Source organism: Bubalus kerabau, unplaced genomic scaffold (assembly GCF_029407905.1).
Source record: "Bubalus kerabau isolate K-KA32 ecotype Philippines breed swamp buffalo unplaced genomic scaffold, PCC_UOA_SB_1v2 scaffold_40, whole genome shotgun sequence".
In the NCBI taxonomy this organism is placed as follows: domain Eukaryota; kingdom Metazoa; phylum Chordata; class Mammalia; order Artiodactyla; family Bovidae; genus Bubalus; species Bubalus kerabau.
Window position 1 is genome coordinate 2,889,741 of NW_026577894.1, and position 6,000 is coordinate 2,895,740.

A 6,000-nucleotide genomic window follows, 5' to 3' on the forward strand; every position below is an offset into this window, starting at 1 on the left:
GGGCTGAGGAATCCAGGCATTTCCTTCATTAGATTTTCTATACGGAGATAAGTACCCTCTTCCTTCTTGTGAACCATAGGGTAAAAGTGATTGTTTACAACTCTCTCTCTCTTTAATATGGATAGCCTATGTTTTGTAAGTCTGGAATTTTCATCTTTATCTTTGCTGAGAAAAACTACCTTGTAAGACAGTCTATATGCCCACACCATGTTAATTAAAACACCTTTGCTCCATCAGAGCTCTGATCCCTGATATTAGAGCATTTCCTGAACACATTTTAATGGAACAGGGAAACGAGGCTGGAATTTCAACCTGATTTTTTTTTTTTTTAAAGTCCAGACTCTGGCCATCTTTTAGGACTTCCCTGGTGGCTCAGATGGTAAAGCGTCTGCCTACAATACGGGAGACCTGGGTTCAATCCTTGGGTTGGGAAGATCTCCTGGAGAAAGAAATGGCAACCCACTCCAGTACTATTGCCTGGAAAATCCCATTGACAGAGAGGCCTGGTAGGCTACAGTCCATGGGGTCACAAAGAGTCAGACACGACTGAGAGACTTCATTTCACTTCACTTCTGGCCATCTTTTAACTTTCCCGTTTTAGTTTTAAAAGATCTTCTGCTTCTGCTGTCTCTAGTATTAAAAGTATATATAAGTTGTAAGATGGACTGGAGTTTGATGCCTGCTATTCATTTTAGTTTTGAACTTTATTTGTTTTTCCTGTATTTTTTTTAAGCCCCATCACTCAGCACACTGGAAGATTAGATTATCTTTTGTAATCAGTAGATGACTAGACGGACTTTAAAAACTAGATAAAGTAGCAAAATGATACCTTGAGATTTGTAAGAATCTAGGCCCTATGAATTAAATACGCTGCTGCTAAATCGCTTCAGTCGTTTCCAACTCTGTGCGACCCCATCGACGGCAGCCTACCAGGCTCCTCCGCCCATGGGATTTTCCAGGCAAGAGTACTGGAGTGGGTTGCCATTGCCTTCTCTGATGAATTAAAGATGGAGCAGAGATCAGCCCTGGGATTTCTTTGGAAGGAATGATGCTAAAGCTGAAATTCCAGTACTTTGGCCACCTCATGCGAAGAATTGAATCATTGGAAAAGACTCTGATGCTGGGAGGGATTGGGGGCAGGAGGAGAAGGGGACGACAGAGGATGAGATGGCTGGAAGGCATCACCAACTCGATGGACTTGGGTTTGGGTGAACTGCATGAGTTGGTGATGGACAGGGAGGCCTGGCGTGCTGCGATTCATGGGGTCGCAAAGAGTCAGACACGACTTAGCAACTGAACTGAACTGACACTTTAGCAACCAGAAAACAGTATCCTGAGAATGAATTTATTTTTTAAACAAGATATGGAAAACAAAAGGCCAAAACCCACATGAGTTTTAGGAAAAGGAATCTAGCACTTCGAGCAGTGATATGCTCTCAGTGTGTACTTTGCTCTCTTACAAGATGATGATTTCCTTGAGAGAAGAAGCTTCAGAGGTAGTGATTGCTAATCCTTATAATGCAGTCTTGGAAAACTCTGAAAGAAGACAAAAGAATATCCTCCGGTTCCCATTGTAGCCAGTGTGTTTGAGGCAACCTTTAATTTGTGAATTGGATACGCAAAATGCTATGTATATGTATAGCGTGTCCAGATAAGTAAATCTAAGCTGAGAAAGATGAAAGGAATCACTTTCTGTACAGAAAGTGTGAATTGGAATAGAATTGCTAATATCTTTTGTTGCAGGGCCTTGCTGACAAGCCCCCAGGGCCCACTTTTGTCATTGTCTCTTCTGGGATTCTGCCGGCTTTCTTTCCTCTTCACAGTTGCCATCTCTTGCTTTTCCCACCTGAGTTCTTTGGGTCTGGCTTTGTAGCCAGCCTCTGAAGACAGTCTTCCAAGATTGCATGCCCTTTATTGCTGCTCTTCAGGACAAATACTCAACTTATTTTAGGGGCTTTTACTTTTTAACATCAAAAGAGAACTGGTAAATTGGGGAATATCAGATTCCTGATGTTACACATTGATAAAAATTAAAATGTAGGGTTAAGTGTATCTAGTCCTTTTTGTTTTCTGATGAAATAGTCATCAGGTCACTTAATTGGAAATTAGTTTTCCACATATATTGCTCTGTAAAGAAGTGAATGTCTTCGCTCAGGGTTAGGGCATGAAAAACTGTTGCCAGACCCCTCACTTTTTACTGGTCCTTGACGCCTGAGACTTTTCCCTCCAGTTAATCCACCAATTCCCTTTATTCAACTGAGATTCTGCAGATTGTTATAGTAAAAGATATAATATCAAAAAGAATGCAAAAAATCTTTTAACCTTTATGTGATCAGTTGCTGTATTTTGTCAGTATTTCCTGGTTTCCTCAATCTTCTGTGTCCCCTCTGAAACTTACAGCTTCTTCAAGGATGGTTCTCTTAGGAAAAAGGACTGTTGCTATCCATACTCACGTGATCCTGATTAGAAGCATTTATTTCATTATGTTATTGAAAAGCAACTTAGAATATATATCAAAAGTTTTGTTTTTTAACTGTGCATAATATTTGGTTCAGCTGAGAGGTGATCTGATTTTTTTCAGTATTCAAAATCAATTTTTGACCCATTCTAAATTTATCATCTTTTTTTTTTTTGCTTTTCTTGCTACCTGTAGGAGGGTATTTTTGTGTCCCTTGGCTTGTTATTTAATCAACAGCCAGTAAATCGTTGATTCAAGTAGTAGTATTGTCAGCACACATTCATAGATTTAGCACTTAATGTTCCCATACATAAATAACATGCGACGGACTTTAAAATAACATTGCAGCATTTATAATACTTCACTACTTTTTTGTTTTGTTTTTGTTTTTTGACCACGCTGTGCAGCTTGTGGGACCTTAATTCCCTGACCAGTGATGAAATTCGAGCTCCCTGACATAGAAGTGTGGAGTCCTAATCACTGGATTGCCAGGGAAGTCCCTATAATATTGTATTTTTAAACAGTTCAGGTAGTTTTATTCTGTTCCGTGTATGTATATTTTTGACAGAAGTGGGAGACTATATGCTGTTTTGTAAACCATTTAAAATTTTATTTTTCAGTTTTTGTAGTGTTACTGTCGTTTGAAGTCAGTATATACAGATCCTGCTCATCATTTTTAGTGAGTGTGTTATAGGTTGGTTGTACCTTAGTTTAACCAATTCCATATTGGCAGACTTTCAGATTGTCTCTGGGTTTTTGTACTAACATTTCAGTTATACATCATGTGTACTTGTGTTTACTTTCTTAGCATAAATTGTAGAATAGGTCTGCTGAATCAAATTGTATACATTTTAAGGGCTTTTGATGTCCATAGCTATTTTTTTGAAATACCAACTAGTTTGCTTTTCCTCCAGTAGTATTTGAAAATGGAGAATTTCCTGGCGGTCTAGTGGTTAGACACTCCACTACTCTGGCCCAGGTTCAGTCCTTGTTTGGGGAACTAAGATCCTGCAAGCCGTGTGGGACAGCCAAAAAAAAAAAGTACTTCCATGTGTTGGAATGTTGAATATATTCCTTTTTCTGCACCCTCTCCTATACTGTGTTCTGTTATTCTTACTTTGCTCATCTGATTGGCAAAAATGTTAAATATCATGTTTGTATGTTTTTATTAGTAAAGTTGAGTATCTTTTCATATGTTTGTTGGCCATTTGTAAATTTATGTCCTTTTTCGATTTTTCTATTAAGGTAGTATTCTTTATCTGCTTTAAAAAAAATTCATTTTATATATTACTTTTGCTAAGCACATAATTATGTGCAAATACCCTGTACTGTTTTAAGTTATTCTATTTTAGGATAGCATTTCTCAAAATATGACTTATAGATCACTTGTAACAGTACAGAGATTATCGTTAGAATGCATGTATATCATTCATTTTCCAGAGGTTTGGATTTCTTAGACCCGTGGGGTTTCTATGAATCTACTGCACATTAAAATTAGGGAATCTCTAATTTGGAAGAAATATGAATTCCTTAATATTTTTACTGTTCCTATTTTTCTTCTTGTCTCATGGCATTCTACTGTTTTTTCTTATTCATCTTAATAATCATAAACTACAGTCTTAATGTATTAAGGTTTTATCCTATCCCAGGCTAACAATAATTTTACAAAAATGTTTGGATATATGGAAATTTGAATGTTAAAGTGCATAAAGGAAAGCACTTTTGTAAGTCTGTGAGAAGCATTGTTTGTAAATGAGGCAAAAGGAATAACTGAGGGAAAGACAAGTAAAATAGAGTAGACAGAAGTATAAGGGGGTTTCTCATCTAGTTTAAAAAACTCAATATTACCTTGTTTCTGCCTCAAGTTTTGTGTGGTCATCTTCTTTGAACCGTAAATTTAGAACCCATACAGCTTGAATAATAGTCTAAATGAAAAATTTGAAATTCTCATTGTTATACACATATTCAGTAGGGAGCAATGTCCCCTTTAATTTTTTTTAAGTTGCAGGCAGATGAACATGCTGCATAAGGAGCAAACTACAAAAATGGAACTTCTATGGATGTTTGATACTGTAGCCAAATAAAGCTTTCAGGGCTTATTTGACACATGTAATGATATGCATAATTGTTACCGTGCTGCATGATAATTAAGCTTAAATATACATGACTGTGTTTAATATCTCTTTTCCATAGCCAGACATCACATTTCTGGGCCCAGCTTGAAGGAGGAAAAAATATGGCAGGCCAAGAAGCTTTAACAAATATTTCTGATTTAGAGATTTCCGTATTAGAGAGATGAAACGTTTGGGGCAGAGGTTGCTTGTGACTTCGGTGTCTCTAATTCCTAAGGTTGTAGACTTTACTTTTCTCTTCTTCTACTCAAGACCATATGCTTGGGGGAGAAATTGGCAAGATTCAGCCATGGCTTTACTTTCTCCAAATAGTTTTTTCTGCCCAGTAATGAAAGCCTGGGAGGCAGAGGTCCCTGTCATTGGTAGTGCGCAAAGGACAGTTTCTTTCTCTGCTTTAGCCAAGACGGTTCAAGTTCTCTGTCACAGGCCCTAATATCTATTTGAGTTGTCCTGTTAACCTGGGTCTCTGAGAATTTCTGAACCTGACTTTCTCATGTTTTCCCAGCTGAGGTTGTGTACTTCAAACAGAAATATTTGACATCTGTGAAGCAAAAATAAAGTAAAAGCAGACTTAACATCATTACAAAACCAAATGGAAGTATGATAGTTTTAGAATATGCTTTTTTCCTACCAATCCTGCCTTCCACTCTACTTACCCTTCCAGCCCCAAAAGAGATGCATATTTTTGTCCTAGAAAAAAAGTGAATGTGAAAGTTGCATCCAACTCTCCGTGACCCCATGGACTGTAGCCTGCCAGGCTCCTCTGTCCATGGCATTCTCCAGGCAAGAATACTGGAGTGGGTTGCCATTTCCTCCTCCAGGGAATCTTCCCAACCCAGGGATCGAACCCATGTCTCTAGCATTGCAGGCGGATTCTTTACCGTCTGAGCCACCAGGGAAGCCCCCAGGAAAGGCAGTGTCAAATCCAACTCTGAAACTTGGTAGAAACTCTTAACTGGAAATCATTCCTATTCCATGCTGTAACTTTCTAGAGTTGACTCTTCTCTGCAGCCTGACTGTGTATAATGAGGCATTTGTTGGTCAAACGTTTTCTCCATCTATGTACTGAATTTTTGTACTATCTAAAAGGATGAAGCATTGTTGGGAAAATGTCCTGATGCTACTTTTAGAATCTTCTGTTTGCCAGTTCAGTATTGGTTGATAGAAGTAAGTCTTTGTATCTGCTGTCATTCAGTAATAAAACGACCTAAAGTTTGATGTTGCTTTACCTTTTATAGAGGGCATTATTTTATAATTCACTCATACATCTTTGACAGGGAGGTGCAGTTTTTAGAAAGGAAAATTCTGAGCTCAGAGAAGTTAAGTGATTCACATAGTTGGAAAGAGGCTTCAATCCATATCTTTTGATTTCTTTAGAGTTTACAGCTTTCACAGATACCATCTGCTGAA